This window comes from Ictidomys tridecemlineatus, chromosome 3 (genome assembly GCF_052094955.1).
Source record: "Ictidomys tridecemlineatus isolate mIctTri1 chromosome 3, mIctTri1.hap1, whole genome shotgun sequence".
NCBI lineage: Eukaryota > Metazoa > Chordata > Mammalia > Rodentia > Sciuridae > Ictidomys > Ictidomys tridecemlineatus.
This window is the reverse complement of record NC_135479.1, coordinates 176,954,595-176,970,493: the sequence shown is the minus strand read 5'-3', so window position 1 is coordinate 176,970,493 and position 15,899 is coordinate 176,954,595. Positions and strand designations below refer to the sequence as shown.

General features: G+C 39.0%; 1 long non-coding RNA gene across 1 annotated transcript; it reads right to left on the bottom strand.

The window, feature by feature from the left end:
• Nucleotides 1-53: 53 nt before the first annotated feature.
• Nucleotides 54-15,383, bottom strand: LOC144375895 (uncharacterized). The gene is made up of 3 exons (XR_013435747.1): nt 15,216-15,383; nt 5,568-5,670; nt 54-2,633 (listed from the first exon to the last, which is right to left on the bottom strand). It is a non-coding gene; the product is annotated as an uncharacterized LOC144375895 (long non-coding RNA).
• Between the last annotated feature and the right edge of the window lie 516 nt (nt 15,384-15,899).

Sequence of the window (15,899 nt, the reverse complement as noted above, 5' to 3'; positions counted from 1 at the left end):
CCCTACCCCCACCCCACCCCACCACTACATGAAGGAAGGAGACTTACCATCTGAAGCAGGGACATCCAGCTTGGCCACCAGTATAGCCCCTCAAGATGAAAAGGGCTTCTTCCTAGTCATTTCAGTCACATGATTCTCACACATCAGGTACTGGCTAGGAATGGGTAAAACTGGCCCTTTCTGGAAGTCTGATATAGGAGACGTCCATGAACAAGTCTTCTGCTCAAACCTCAGTTTGTTTGTGTGAGAATCATGCAAACCCATAAAAAATACTGAACTGTTGACAAAAAGGTTTACCTCTGTGGTCCCAGTTACAGTCACATATGACATAACATTTCAGTCAATGAAGATCAGTTTATAAGTTGGTCCCATCAGACTAGATCGCTTAGTGATGTAGCCATCTTACTTTATGTGGGTACATACTCTGATGTTTGCATATGGACAAAATTACCTCAGGATTCATTTGTCAGAAAACATTACATCATAGAGCAATACCTTAAGTGTATGCCTGTGAACAAGCATCATTTTGTTCCTTTATATAAGTTACTCTTACTTATATGCCTTACAATTAAAATTGTCTATTGTGCTCCAAAGAGAGGCTAAGGTAGAAAAGCTGCCTAAAATTTTACAGCCTGCTGCCTAAAGCTAGGAGTGTCAATCAGTGATTGCTTCCCTAGCTTGTACCAGGCCCTGGTTTTTAATCACAAGAACAAAACAAGTCCTAGAGCCTTAGTCTTCTAATTCCACCAACAATATGGGGCCACCAAACCAGAACAAATTCAAGTGAATTTGCTTTTTCTCATCTCAGATGTGAACATGTCAATCCTGTGTTGACTTCATAGGATCAATTCCCCTGCTATAACCCTGCCCCTAATAAACAACCTCCCTCATGTCTGCTCTTTATTGAGTCTGAGTTTCTTCTGATACTCTAGACACTTAGACAATACAAAGTCATATAACAAATTACATCATGAAACTCAGTTATAACAACTACATTATGCTAAAATAGAACCAATAATAAAATCTGTTATTGTTTTTAATCTGGAAAGCCCATGGTTAAGGCAATGCCACCATGTTCCAGAGGTGAATGTTCATGAGAGTTCTGACGTTTCCAGTGGGTTAATCTATTAGTTGGCTTAATAATTTGAAGGGACCACAGGGAGGTGGTGAAAAGTATAGGCATATGGGGCATGAATGGAGAAGTAAGTCATTATGGGTTTGGCCTTGAGGACAGTATTTGTCCTTGGCCCCTTCCTTTTCTACCCTGGTTCCCCACTGCCAAGAGCTGAGCAGCTTTCTCTACCATACCCTCTGCCATGATATTCTGCCTCATTTGGGTGCCAGATCAATGGTGCTAATTGACCATGACTGCATCCACTGAAACCATGAACCAAAATAAACTGTTCTTTCTCCAAGTTGTTCTTGTTTAGGTTATTTTCATCACAGCCATGAAAAACTGACATAGCATCTTTACATCTTTTTTAGAAATTTTTTTTTTATTTGTCAATGGACGTTTATTTTAATTATTGATATGTGGTGCTGAGAATCAAACCTAGTGCCTCATACATGCTAGGCAAGCACTCTGCCGCTGAGCCACAACCTCAGCCCTGAAGTTATTCTTAAAAATATTTATCAAATATATAAAACCTCAATCATATAACCACAAATATTGACTTAATAAAATTATTAGTTACAACACCAGAAATGTACCACTTGCCTGAGACTCTGTTTCTCACAATTAATATCCTGGAGGCGTCAACCTATAGGAACTTGATGACAAGTATCAATACAAAAGTATTTTAATTTTTTAAATACATAACTGAAATTATCATTAATTTTAAAATAAAGGCACTCTGCTTATTTTTCTATGAAATCTTTATACTGAAAATATAAATGTTCCTCCCGGTAAGAAAATGTCCACCAAGTGCCTAAAAACATGAGCCAATAACAAATGTATTCCTTAAGTACATCTTATTTTCATTTTTCTTGGAAAACCTATATTCAACCATTTGAGTTAATACTCAGTGGAAACTAAAGTCGATCATTCCCTTCCATCTTATAGAAGATAACACTCAACTATTACTAACACTTAAGCATAAAAACCAAAGTTCCTAAGCACTGTAACTATATGGAATACAACTATTTTACTTCATTTTGCATATGTTGCTGGTACTTAACTATGTGCCAGACATTACAAATTACTTCTACTGAATTTCCATTACAGTCCTCACATGGGTCCATTATTTCTATCATTTTTGAAAACACACAAGTGATGAAAATTCTTATAACTCCCATATCAATATCATGCGGTCAATGTCCACAAGTCAAGTTTAAACTTCAAAGCAAGACAGACTACCAAGAAACCCACCAAGGGGTCTGACACAAGAAAGAGGGTACACCTGTGGGCCAGGCCACCTTACACCACTTCCCTTCTAATTCCCTCTTCCAGACCCACTTTACCCCCATCCACACAGCCCTGTGTGCATTTTTAGCAGCACTCACCCTAGGACTTTGTCCAGCAGCTTCTTCACCTCAGTACTCACAGTTTTCAGAGACCAGGAAAGGCACTGGCTGCAGCTGGGGAGATGCAGGAAGGAGGTGTGAAAAGTCCAGTTTCACTTGAAGGGTCAAAGCTGAAGGACAAATGCAAGAGCTCAACGATTAGAAGAATCTCAATATCCAATGTACTATCCACTGCTTCCTCTTAATCCTCCTCAACTTTGTAACTTACTGCATCATCTACTAATTTTTTTCCTATTGCCAGTCTCTCCCCCACTAGAACATATACCCTGTTAAGGGCTGCATTTTTCCTGATAAGGAAAATACTGAAGCAAGGACCCTGCAGTCTAATTGAAAATGATCATGTTATGATTTGGACAGAAAGTGAAAATTGTTAATGCAGAACTATTCAAAAGTAAAATGATTAAACTTAAGGCTATGACCTAAATCAGTTCATCTTATTTTGAATAGAGTAATTGGGTGGTAATCATACACAGGTGGGGAGTGATTGAAGGAAGTAGGTCACTGGGTACCTATCTGGAATGGGTCCATATTCCCTATGGCCTCTTCCCCTTCCCCTCTTTCTGTCTCCTGGCCAACATCAATGGGGCAGCACTCCTCCATCATGCCCTTCCACCATGACATTCTGCTTCATTTTGGGCCCAGAGCAATGGAGTACATTCACCATGTACTGAACCTCTCGAACTACTTTTCTTGTCATGTACTTTGTAGTTAGTGAAAAAAACCTGACTAACACAGGCCACAAGCCTTGTCTAGGGGAGGTGAAGGATACAGGAATGCACATACTAGAAAATGCCTCCTTGGAGGGCCAACTAGTAAATAATTCTGCCTTGTAGGTCATCATCCAGTGTGCTCCACTACTCAACTCTGCTCCTGTGCCAAGAAAGCAGCCATGACTGTGTTCCAGTGAAACCTTACTTAGAAAAACATGTGGCAGGCCAAATTTAATGCAAAAAAAAAACCATGTCCTAAATGAAGTAAAGTTCAAGTACACAGAAAAATGCCATCATTGGATTGGGTGGATCTGTCAAACAGAAACAACAATGGCAGAGGTTTTAACAAGTCTAACAGTGACACAAAAACCTGAAAATAATGCCCCATGCTGGGAGTGGTGGCTCCTACCTGTAATTCCAGCAGCTCAGGAAGCTAAGACAGGGGGATTGTTAATTCAATGCCAGCCTCAGGAAATTATCGAAGCCCTAAGCAATTTAATGAGACCCCTGTCTCTATGTAAAATATTAAAAAGTGTTGGGTAGGTGACTTGGTAGTTAAGCACCACTGGGTTCAATCCTCAGTACCTAAAAAAATAAAAATAAAAATAAAAATAAAGATACCACATTGTTAGCTAGAGATAGGACCACAAATGTAAACATTAAGAACATGAATCTAACCTGAACCTAATATCAACCTCACAGCCACAGGAACATATTTTGTAAGGTCAACACCCACTTGAGTTTATAAAGTCAACACCCACTTTAGAGTTTAACACAGGTACAACTGAATTCTATAACCAGCCTCATGGCGGAGCTAAAGGTCACAAGCTTTCAGGGACCAGACAGGAGTACTGAAGAACATTTCTACTACCTGATGATATTTGCACCAATTACACAAAGTAGAAAATAAGAAAGAAAGAAACAAAGAAAGAAAATGAAAATCCATCATTTCTTATTCTCATGAAAATTATTGTAAAAATCATTGAATCAGCAATAACCTTATATTTAAGTCCCTTTCAGGGCTGGGATACAGCTCAGTTAATAGAGTGCCTACCTTGCATGCACACCGCTTTGGGTTCAATTCCCAGCACCACCACAAAAAAAAGTCTCCCTTTCACAACAGACATAAAATATTTAAATTTTCAGGAACAAACAACATAAAAAATATGCAGAGCCGGGGCTGGGATTGTGGCTCAGTAGTAGATCCCTTGCCTAGCAGGAGCAGGACTTGGGTTCATTCCTCAGCACCACATAAAAAAAAAAAGAAATAAAGGCATTGTGGGGTATCCATCTAGACCTAAAAAATAAATATTAAAAAAAATGCAGAGCCAAACTTCAGTAAGGGGCACATGTGCTGACTGCAGGGAACACATGCCCTGCATGGGTCAAAAAAACATTAATTTTTGAAAAAAGGTGTCATAATGAATGTTAATTTTAATCAATATCACAAACTTTGGGAGCAAGATAAAGTTGTTGAAAAATATATTTGAAGAGGTATGGGGAAGGGGGCCAACCTTGTAAAGACTGGCTGTGAACAGTGGGAAGCCAGAGTGAATGCTTTGTCTATTTCTGGACCATACAGTCCTGTAGGCAGGAGCAACCACACTTTTTTTGGTTGGAGGGGGGTGGTGAGGGCACTGCTGGGGATGGAACCCAGGGTTACTCTATCATGGAGCAACACTTGTGGCCATTTTGATTTTGAAACAGCATTTTGTAAGTTGCTGAGGCTGGCTTCCAACTTGCAAACCTTCTGCTTAAGTCTTCCCAGTCTCTAGAATTATAGGCATGGGCCACCAGGGCAGTCAGGTTCTTCTTCTAAGAAATCATTTTCTCCACCCACTTACTCCTTAAAGCTCCTGGGTAGCCTTTTCAGACTCCAGAATTACAAAGGCTTGGAATAATGGCATCTTCTGTCCACCTGGTCATGGGTTGAGCCTGGAACCAGGGCAGAGGGTGGCTTGGTTTTGGTGCTAGGCCATATGTTATGTAACTATGAAATATTTCTAAATACTTCTAAAAGTTTGATGTTTGGGTGAGTTTTCCCTCCTTGCTAGAACATGATGTGTTGCCAGACCTTATGTGTCCCATCACACTCCCCATGTGTCAACCACTGACCTAATCTACTGAGCTTCAGAAAAGATCTCAACTTCAGAGTTTTGTCATACACCCTGAGAGCTTAGGTTAAGGTAGGGCCACCTCTGTCATGTGAAAGTCCATGATATTTCTCTGAAAGCCTAGAGCCAAGCAGTGACAAGGCTCATCAGCTGTGAATTTATCTCAGAAGCCTCATCCACCAATACCACCTGTTAATACCATAGCAAATAGAGACCTTACCTGTTATCCTGACTGTCCACCAAGGTGGTCAATCTGGCTTCTCCAAGAACTTCTCCTGTACAAGAATGTCTCAGCTTCAAAGACACTTTACTTTTCACAAAGCCTGTTTCCATATTAATTGAACAAGTGGGCTTTAAGAATTTTGGAAACTATTCATATGTGTTTTAAGTACTTCATCTATCTGCTGTATTCTATGAAGATTTTTCACATGATTCTCTTCCCTCTGAGCATGTAAACCTACACAACAATTCTCATTGAATTTCAATAAACTCTGATTCAGTAAATCATCTCCTCATTTCTGTCATATACAACAACTGGGAGCCAGCAGCATTTTATAATCCATTGAGGTGAATGATTAAACAAAGTTCAAATTTCAATTTTAATTTTAATGAAAGCATAGAGAATACAAATTTCATAGCATTCTTCTTCATGCTCATTATTCCACTGTATTTTCAACTTTGATGACCTGGGAAGAATTTCTAAAAGTGGCATAAACTATAAGAATTCTGTGCCATGCTGAAAAACACTCTGTTAAATTAATTGAGTAGCATAAAACTGTTTTCACTATAACTTCTGCTATATTCACTACCCAGTACCTTAAGATGATGGCATAATTGTTTTTTTTTTTGACCAGTAAGTATATAAAGGTAAATGAGTAAATTACTATTTTTAGTCTTTTCATTTTGAAATTTGGAAACTACTCTCTATCATAACAAACAAGAAAATTTTAATTATTTATATATTAAGGTAACAGGAATTAAACCTAAAGGAACTCAATCACTGAGCCACATTCCCAGCCATACTTTGTGTTTCATTTAGAGATGGGGGTTTCACCAGTTGTTTAGGACATCGATAAGTTGCAGAGGATGGCTTTGAAGTCATGATCCTACGGCTTCAGGCTCCTCAGCTGCTGAGTTTATGGGCATGCACCACCACACCCAACTAAATTACCAAGTTTTAAATACATGGTATACATAAAACAATAGGTTGGAAGCCGGGAAGAATGGTATGTGCATGCAATCCCAGTGAGGTGGGAATCTGAGGCAGGAGGATCACAAGTTTGAGGCCAGCTAGGAAACTTAGTGAGACCCTGTCTCAAAAGCAAATTTAAAATAACTGGGGCTATAGTTCATTAATACAGCACCCATATACCCCCAGTCCAGAAAATTAAGGTATGAAGATCTCCACTATCTACACCTAGTAAATTAAAGACAAACAATTTCAGATCTTACAGATGGTTCAACTATGACCTGTCTACATCTCAGAACAAGGCTTATGTATGCATTTTTGAAGTTTCTTTCCAGGTTTAAGACCTCAAGAATACACACTGCTTTTTATGAAAACTCAACAACTGAGTGTTGTGAAGGCACACATCTCACAAGAAAAATTTACATACTCATGGGCTGATGATGAAATTTCCACATTCTTTATAATCCTACTGCCACTGTCTCTATCAAATGCCTAATACCTTGCTTAAATAAAAGCTTCAATTGCTTACTAGACCCTTAAAACAGAGACAAAAACCAAAGTTCTTTAGCAAGCTATTAAATCATTAAAAAAAATGGAAAGCCCCAGCCCTTTGTAATCCCAGCAACATGGAATGCTGAGGCAAGAGGAATGCAAGTTGAAACCCAGCCTCAGCAACTCACCAAAGCCTTAAGCAACTCACTGAGGCCCTAAGCAACTCACCAAAGCCCTGTCTCTAAATAAAATATAAGAAACTGGCTGGGGATGTGATGCAGTGCCTCTGGGTTCAATCTCCAGTACCAAAACCTACCAAACAAACAAAGATATACATACAATAGTGACACTCCTGTGAAAACATTACTACCAGCAAGGATCACCAATATATCTTATTATACAGAAGATCACCACTGATTATCCTAAACACTTGAAAAGTCTTAATTAAAAACAGGAGAAGACTGGGGTTTTGGCTCAGTGGTAGTGAGCTTGCCTGGCAGGTGAGGTACTGGGTTTAATTCTCATCATCACATATAAATAAATAAATTTTTAAAAAGGTCCATTGACAACTAAATATATACTAAAAACAAACAAAAAACATGAAAGCCAGGCACAGTGGTAACCATCTGTAATTCCCTCTCAGTCACTTGGGGAATAAGAAAGAAAGACAAAGTTAGTGAGCAGCCTGGGCAATTTAGACCTTGTGCCAGAATAAGTAATAAAATCTACTGTGGCTAAGCCAGGCGAGGTAGTGCACACCTATAGTCTCAGTGGCTCCAGAAGCTGAGGCAGGAGGATTAACAATTCAAAGCCAGTTTCACCCATTTAACTAGGCAGTAAGCAAATCAGTGAGATCATCTGTAAAAAAATATTTAAAAAGGGCTGGGGATGTGATTTAGTGCTTAAGTGCCCAGGGGTTCAATGCCCTGTACATAAAAAAAACAAAAAAACACAATGGCTGTAGCTCAGTAGTAAAACTCCCCTAGATTCAATCCCCAGTGTCAAACACACACACACACACACACACACACACACACACACACACACACACACACACAACATAAGAATGAATGTCCAACTTGTTTATAAAGTACACACTTTTCTAGAAACTCTGCAAACTGAGGAAGGAGGAATCAAAGTTTGAAACCAGTCTTAGCAACTGAGGGAGACACTTACTTAAAATATAAAGCAAAAAAGGACTGGGGTTGCGGCTAAGAGGCAGAGCACTCAGCTGGCATGTGTCAGGCACTGGGTTCTATCCTCAGCACCACATAAAATGAAATAAAGTTATTGTGTTCACTTATAATTTAAAAAATATCAAAAAAAAATAAAATAAATAGAAAGCAAAAAGGACTTGAATGTAGCTTAGTTACAGAGAATATCTGGGTTCCACCCCTAAATGCTCACAAGAAAAAAAGAATGTTGGCCCATGAGTGCAGCTCTGAATTTAACCCCCACTCCTGCCAAAACCAGAGTACATATATTATCATTCATTAAATTGCTTATGTGGGTTGGGGATGTAACTCAGTGAAAGAGTCCTTGCCTAGCATATGTGAGGCACTGGGTTTGATCTTCAGCACCACATAAAAATATACAAAAACAAAACAGAGGTATTGTTTTTATCTATAATCTAAAAAAGTATTAAAAGTTCTTGTTTGAGTTATAAGAATACTAGAAAACAAATATCTTTACAAACAAGAATAGCCAGTTAGAACACAATGGGGGAAAATTCATTAGGAATAGACATGTTGGTTGTTGGTGCCTCCCTGCACAAGAACACTAGACATTAAACCCAGGGCCTCCACGAATGCTCAACATTGAACGTATACCTCAGCACAGAAATCAGCAATTGTTAAAAATATTAACAATTCAAAGCCAGTTTCACCCATTTAGAAATAAACTCACATGCAAGTTCTACAATTATAAAACTGAAAAACTTTTTTGAAATGAGAAAAAACATCACCCAACTTGAGTCAAACCTCTATTTCGATGAAAAACATGAGAAACACAAAAGAGGGCTGGGGATGTGGCTCAAGCGGTAGCACGCTCGCCTGGCATGCGTGCAGCCCGGGTTCGATCCTCAGCACCACATACAAACAAACATGTTGTGTCCGCCGAAAACTAAAAAATAAATATTAAAATTAAAAGAAAAAAACACAAAAGACAAAAGCCTAAACCTGGACCCAGGGGGTACCAGCCTGTAGTCCCAGCTGCTCAGAAAGCTGAGACAGGAGGACAACTTGAGCCCCAAACTTTATTGCAAACCTGCACAACATAGGAAGACCCTCTGAAATAAAGAAGAAAAAAAGGAAGGAAGAAAAAAAGAAAAAAAGAAAACAAGCAACAAATATGAAATAACTCTACTCCGGAGCTGGGGCCAAGGAAGAAAAGTTGCAGTCTAACCTGCTTCTAAATAAAAACTGAAAAGTGCCAGCGATAAAGCTCAGTGGGAGATCACCCTTGGGTCAATTCCCTAGTTCCAGAAAATAATAATAATAATAATAATAATAATAATAATAATAATAATAATAATAATAATAATAAAACCATAGAACAGTTCACAAAGAACTGGACAGTCTGGCATAGTGGCACACATGAGCTTGGGAGGCTGAGGCAGGAGGAGCACAAATTCAAAATCAGTGTCAGCAATTTAGTGAAGCCTTAAGCTACTCAGCAAGTCCCTCTCTCTAAATAAAAATTTAAAAACTAGCTGAAGATGTGGCTCAGTGGTTAAACTCCCCTGTGTTCAATCCCCAGTATCAAACACACACACACAAACACAACACAATGAATGTCCAGGTGTTAAAGACGTACACTCCTTTAATGAATCCCAGCATCTCTGCAAAAAAAGGAAGGAGGAACCAAATTTGAAGCCAGCTTTGGTAACTGAGGAAGCCACTGTCTTAAAATAAAAAGTAAAAAGGGCTTGGGATTTAGCACAGTGGTAGAGAATCTCTGAATTCAATCCCTAAACTACCAACTTAAAAAAAGAGTTGGCCAATGAGAGCAGCTCTGAATTTAATCCCCAGTTCTGCAAAAAATAGAGCATGTAATATTATGAACCTTTAAAAAAAGGCATCAGAATGCTAGAAAACAAATATCTTTATAAACCAGAATAACTAATTAGAACACAATGGGGGAAAACTCATTAGGAATAAATGAGGGTTTGAAGAGTTGGGGGGAGGTGTACGTGATGATGCAGGTGAATGCTAGGCATTAAACCCCAGGCCTCCGCACACATTCTCAACATTCACCCTACACCCTCAGTACAGAAATCAGCAATTGTTAAAAATATGTAACACCTAGGAATAAACTCTTATGCAAGCTCTACAATTATAAAACTGCAAAATTTTCCTGAAATGAGGAAAACAAAAGACAAACACCTAAACCTGGATCCAGAATGTACCAGCCTGTACTCCCGGCTTCTCAGAAAGCTGAGACAGGAGGACACCTTGAGCCCCCAACTTTAACACTGCACTGGACAATATAGGAAAACCCTCTTCCAGAAAAAGAAAACAAACAACAACAAATATGAAATAACTCTACTCCAGAGGTGAGGCAGTAGGATGAAAAGTTGCAAAATAGCCTGATCTAAAAAAAAAAAAAAAAAAAAAAAAAAAAAAAGGCCAGTGATAAAGCTTAGTGGTAGATCACCCCTGGGTCCAATTCCAGTACCTAAATAAATAAATAAATAAATAAAGCAGTTCACAAACAACAGGATAGGCCTCAAAACAAACAAAAGAAAGACATATGTACAATAGCAACACTCCTATAGAAACAGTACTACCAACACCAATCATCAATACACTTACTATACATAAGATTACCACTGATTATCATAAACAATTTAAAAGGAAAACTCTTCATTACAAATTGTGAGAGGCAGGCATAGAGGTGACCATCTATAATGCCCCCTCAGTTGCTGAAGTTACACAGCGTCCTAGGAATTCAGACCTTCTGCCAAAATAAGCAATAAAAATTGTCATAATTAAACCAGGCAAGGTGGTGCACACCTGTTACCCCAAGGGCTCCAGGGGTGAGGCAGAATGAATGTGAGTTCTAAGCTAGCCTCAGCAATTCAGCAAGGCACTAAACAACTCAGTGAGACCCTGTCTCTAAATAAAATATTTTAAAAAGGCTGAAGATGTGGCTCAGTGCTTAAGTGCCCTGGATTAAATTCATAGGAAAAAATAACAACAAACAAACAAACAAACAAAAATGCATAGCTATACCTTAATGATGAAATTTCTCTGGTTTGAATACCCAGTATCAAAAACACACAATACACACACACACACACACACACACACACACACACACACAAGGGAATTAATGTCCACCTGCTTACAGAGATTCATTCCCTTAATCCAAACAACTCTACAAACTGAGGAAACAGGAATCCCAGTTTGAGGCCAGCTTCAGCAACTGACGGAGACATTGTCTTAAAAACTACAATAGGGGCTGGTTTGTGGCAAGGCACTGAATTCCATCCTCAGCACCACAAAAAATAAAATAAATTACAGGCAGTGGGTCCAACTACAACTGAAAAAAAGAAAAAGAAAAAACTTAAAAAACATAAAAAGACTTTGAGATGTATCTCCGTAGCAGAAAAATATCTGTGATCAACCCCTATATTCCTAATTAAAAAAAAAAAAACTGGCCCATCAGTGCATCTCTCAATTTAATCCTCAGTTCTGCCAAAAATAGAGCATGTATATTATCATTCATTAAGTCATAAGAATGCTATAAAACAAATATCTTTATAAACAAGAATAACCAGTTAGAACACAATGGGGGAAAACTCATTAGGAATGAATGAGTAATTTAAGGGTTGGGGGGTGATGAACACCGGGCCTCCACACATGCTCAGTATTTACCTATACTCTAAGCACAGAAATCAGCAATTGTTAAAAATATGTAACACCTAGGAATAAACTCCCATGCAAGCTCTATAGTTATAAAATTCAAAACTTTACTGAAATGATAAAAAACTTCACCCAAATGGAGTCAAACCTCTATTTGGATAAAAATCATAAGGAAAACAAAGACAAATGCCTGAACTGGACTCAAAAGGTACCAGCCTGTAGTCCCAGCTGCTCAGAAAGCTGGGACATGAGGTCAACTTAAGCCCTGAACTTTAAGGCTAAACTGGAAAACATAGGAAGAACCTCTTTCAGAAAAAGAAAACAAACAACAACAACAAATATGAAATAACTTTACTTCAGAGGTAAGGCAGTAGGATGAAAACTTTCATGGTAGTCTGCTTCTAAATAAAAAATAAAAAGGGCCAGGGATAAAGCTCAGTGGTAGATCACCCCTAGGTCCCATTTCTAGTTCTTGGAGAAAAAATAAATAATAATAGAACTATAAAGCAGCTCACAAACAACAGGATAGGCCTCAAAGCAAACAAACAAAAGATATATGTACAATAGTGACACTCCTGTGTAAACATTACTACCAGCACCAATCACCAATAAACTTACTATACATAAGATTACCATTGATTATCATAAACACTTTAAAGGAAAAGTCTTCATTAGAAAATGTGAGAGCCAGGCATACAGGTGACCATCTATAATTCCCTCTCAGTCTCTGAGAGGGGAACTAAGGCACTAAGGCAGGAGGAATGAAAGTTAGAGAGCAGCCTGGGAATTCAGACCTTCTGCCAAAATAAGCAATAAAATTGTCATGGCTAAACCAGGCAAGGTGGTGCACACAATCCCAGCAGCTCCAGAGGTGAGGCAGGAGGATTGTGAGTTCAAAGCCAGCCTCAGCAACTTAGCAAGGCACTAAGCAACTCAGTGAGACCCTGTCTCTAAGTAAAATATTTTAAAAAGTCTGAAGATGCGGCTCAGTGCTTAAGAGCCCTGGATTCAATCCCTAGGGAAAAACAACAACAACAACAAAATGCATAGCTGTAGCTTAATGTTGAAACTCCCATGGTTTGAATCCCCAGTATCAAACACACACACACTCATTCACACACACTCACACACACAGGACACACACACGATGCACACACACACACACAGGATGCACTTACACACACACACACACAAGGGAATTAATGTCCAGCTGGTTACAGTGGTACACTCCTTTAATCCCAACAACTCTTCAAACTGAGGAAAGAGGAATCCCAGTTTGAAGCCAGCTTCAGCCACTGGGGGAGACATTGTCTTAAAAAGTAAAAAGTGGGGCTGGGGTTGTGGCCTAGCAGGTGTGAGATGCTGAGTTTCATCCTCAGCACCACATAAAAATAAAATACAGTCAGTGGGTCCAACTACAACTAAAAAAAAAAAAAAAAAAGGAAAAAACTCAAAAAATGTAAAAGGGTTTGAGATGTATCTCCATAGAAGAAAAATATCTGTGATTAACCTCTAAATCCCCAAAAGAAGGGGAAAAAAAAAAGCTGACCATCAGTGCATCTCTCAATTTAATCTCCAGTTCTGCCAAAAATAGAGAATGTATATTATCATTCATTAACTCATAAAAATGCTAGAAAACAAATATCTTTATTAAAAAAAAATAACCAGTTAGAATACAATGGGGAAAACTCATTAGGAACAAATGAGGGGTTGAAGGGTTGGGGGGTGGCTGGCGAGCCGCTGCAGGTGAACACTAGACATTAAACCCCAGGACTTCCACACAGGCTCAACATTCACCCTATACCCTCAGCACAGAAATCAGCACTGGGCTGGGGATGTGGCTCAAGCAGTAGCATGCTTGCCTGGCATGCGTGCAGCCCGGGTTAGATCCTCAGTACCACATACAAACAAAGATGTTGTGTCTGCCGAGAAGTAAAAAATAAATATTACAAAATTCTCTCTCTCTCTCTCTCTCTCTCTCTCTCTCTCTCTCTCTCTCTCTCAAATATATATAATAAAACACTTAGGAATAAACTCTCATGCAAGCTCTACAATTATAAAACTGCAAAACTTTCCTGAAATGATGAAAACTTCACCCAAATGGAGTCAAACCTCTATTTGCATGAAAATCATAAAGAAAATAAAAAACAAACACCTAAACCTGGACCCAGAAAGTACCAGCCTGTAGTCTCAGCTACTCAGAAAGCTGAGGCAGGAGGACAACTTGAACCCCGAACTTTAGGACAACATAGGAAGACCCTCTTCCAGAAAAAGAAAACAAACAACAACAACAAATATGAAATAACTCTACTTTTGGAGGTGAGGCAATAGGATGAAAAGTTCCAAGCTAGCCTGCCTCTAAAAAATTTAAAAAGGCTAGGGATAAAGCTAAGTGGTAGAACACCTCTGGGTCTAAAAAAAAAAAAAAAAAAAAAAAAGAACCAAAATCAATTATAAAAAAAGACTGGCTGGGCAAGGTGGCACACACTCCATAATCTCAGCAGAGCTCAGGATGTTGAGGCAGGAGTACAAATTCAAAGCCAGTCTCAGCAATTTAGCAAGGCCCTAAGCAACTTAGCCAGACCCTGTTTCTAAATAAAATATAAAAAACCACCTGGGAAAGTGGTTCAGTAATTAATCTCCCTGAGGTTTAAACCCCGGGACTCCCCCAAAATATAAAAAGACAAAAATGTTCTACCACACAGGTGCTGAACAAAATGCAAAGGAAGTCTATCTACCGAACCGACAGAAATGCAGACTCACAACCCTGTTGCTGGACCTTGGGTACTGACCCAGAGATTTCACTTCCACAAACTCATTTTGAAGAGTTAGGGCCAATTCAACAAATATATTCCACAAACTCGCTTAAATAAGGGCAAATAATGTGGGCGAACTAGTGCCTGAGTAGATCCCAAGTATTCCGGAGCACGAGCCTAGAGGATACCAATTTTAGGCCAATCTCAAGCAAGTCAGTGAGACCCTATCGACTCAAAATAAAAAGTAAAATAAATAACAAAAATGGACTGAGGGGGCTGGGATTGTGGCTCAATGGTAGAGTGCTTGCCTACCATGTGTGAGATGTGGAGTTCAATTCTCAGCACCACATATAAAAAAGTAAAATAAGATTCATGACAACTAAAAATATATTTTGGAGATGTAGCTCAGCAATAAAGTAGTCCTAGGCTCAATCCCCATTAGCAAAACTAGTTTAAACAAACAACAGCAGACTACTATGAGGAAATATCAGAGCTTTGGCTCATTCAGGCTTCTAAAACAAGACCCCATGGCATCTCTACCTTGCAAACAACCATTTATTTATTACCGTTTTGCAGGGGTAGAAGTTGGCGATTGAAGACTGCTTCCAAATTGCTTAAGACACCTTCCTGCAGGCTCCTCACAAAACAGAGAATCACTTTGGAATTTTCTTTACATAGCCTCAGCTATATCCTGGGATGTGAACTCAACCCCCAGGGTCAAAAGGTGGAAGGGTCCTCCCCCTAGGAGATTTGTTTCAGCACACTAATGGCACACTTCTGGCATCACCACTCCCTCAATAGGGTGCAGTAAATTAGAGTGCATCCAAACAAAATATCACTCAGCCTTTGGGAAACTATTAGACCATGAGGCAAACAAACTTTTCATGTTGTGAGACAACTAAGGAAATCCAAACACCACCAAACACAATACTAATGAATTACTGTTGATAGTCTTAACTATTTGTGAAAACAGCATTAAGAGATACACAATAGAACATTCAATGCAATGGCTTTGCTGGCCATGCATGGAGAACTATTGAAGAGGTGAAAAGTGGCAAAAGCACAATCTCTCAACTTTTGTGAATATTGAAAATGCTCCAGGGATTCCTTCTCAGTCAAGGAGCGTTCCTGCTCCTGCTTCTGCTCCCGTCATGATATGAGGCACTGGGTTCCATCCTCAGCACCACATAAAAATAAATAAATAAAATAAAGGTACTATGTCCATCAAAACTAAACATAAATAAAGTAAA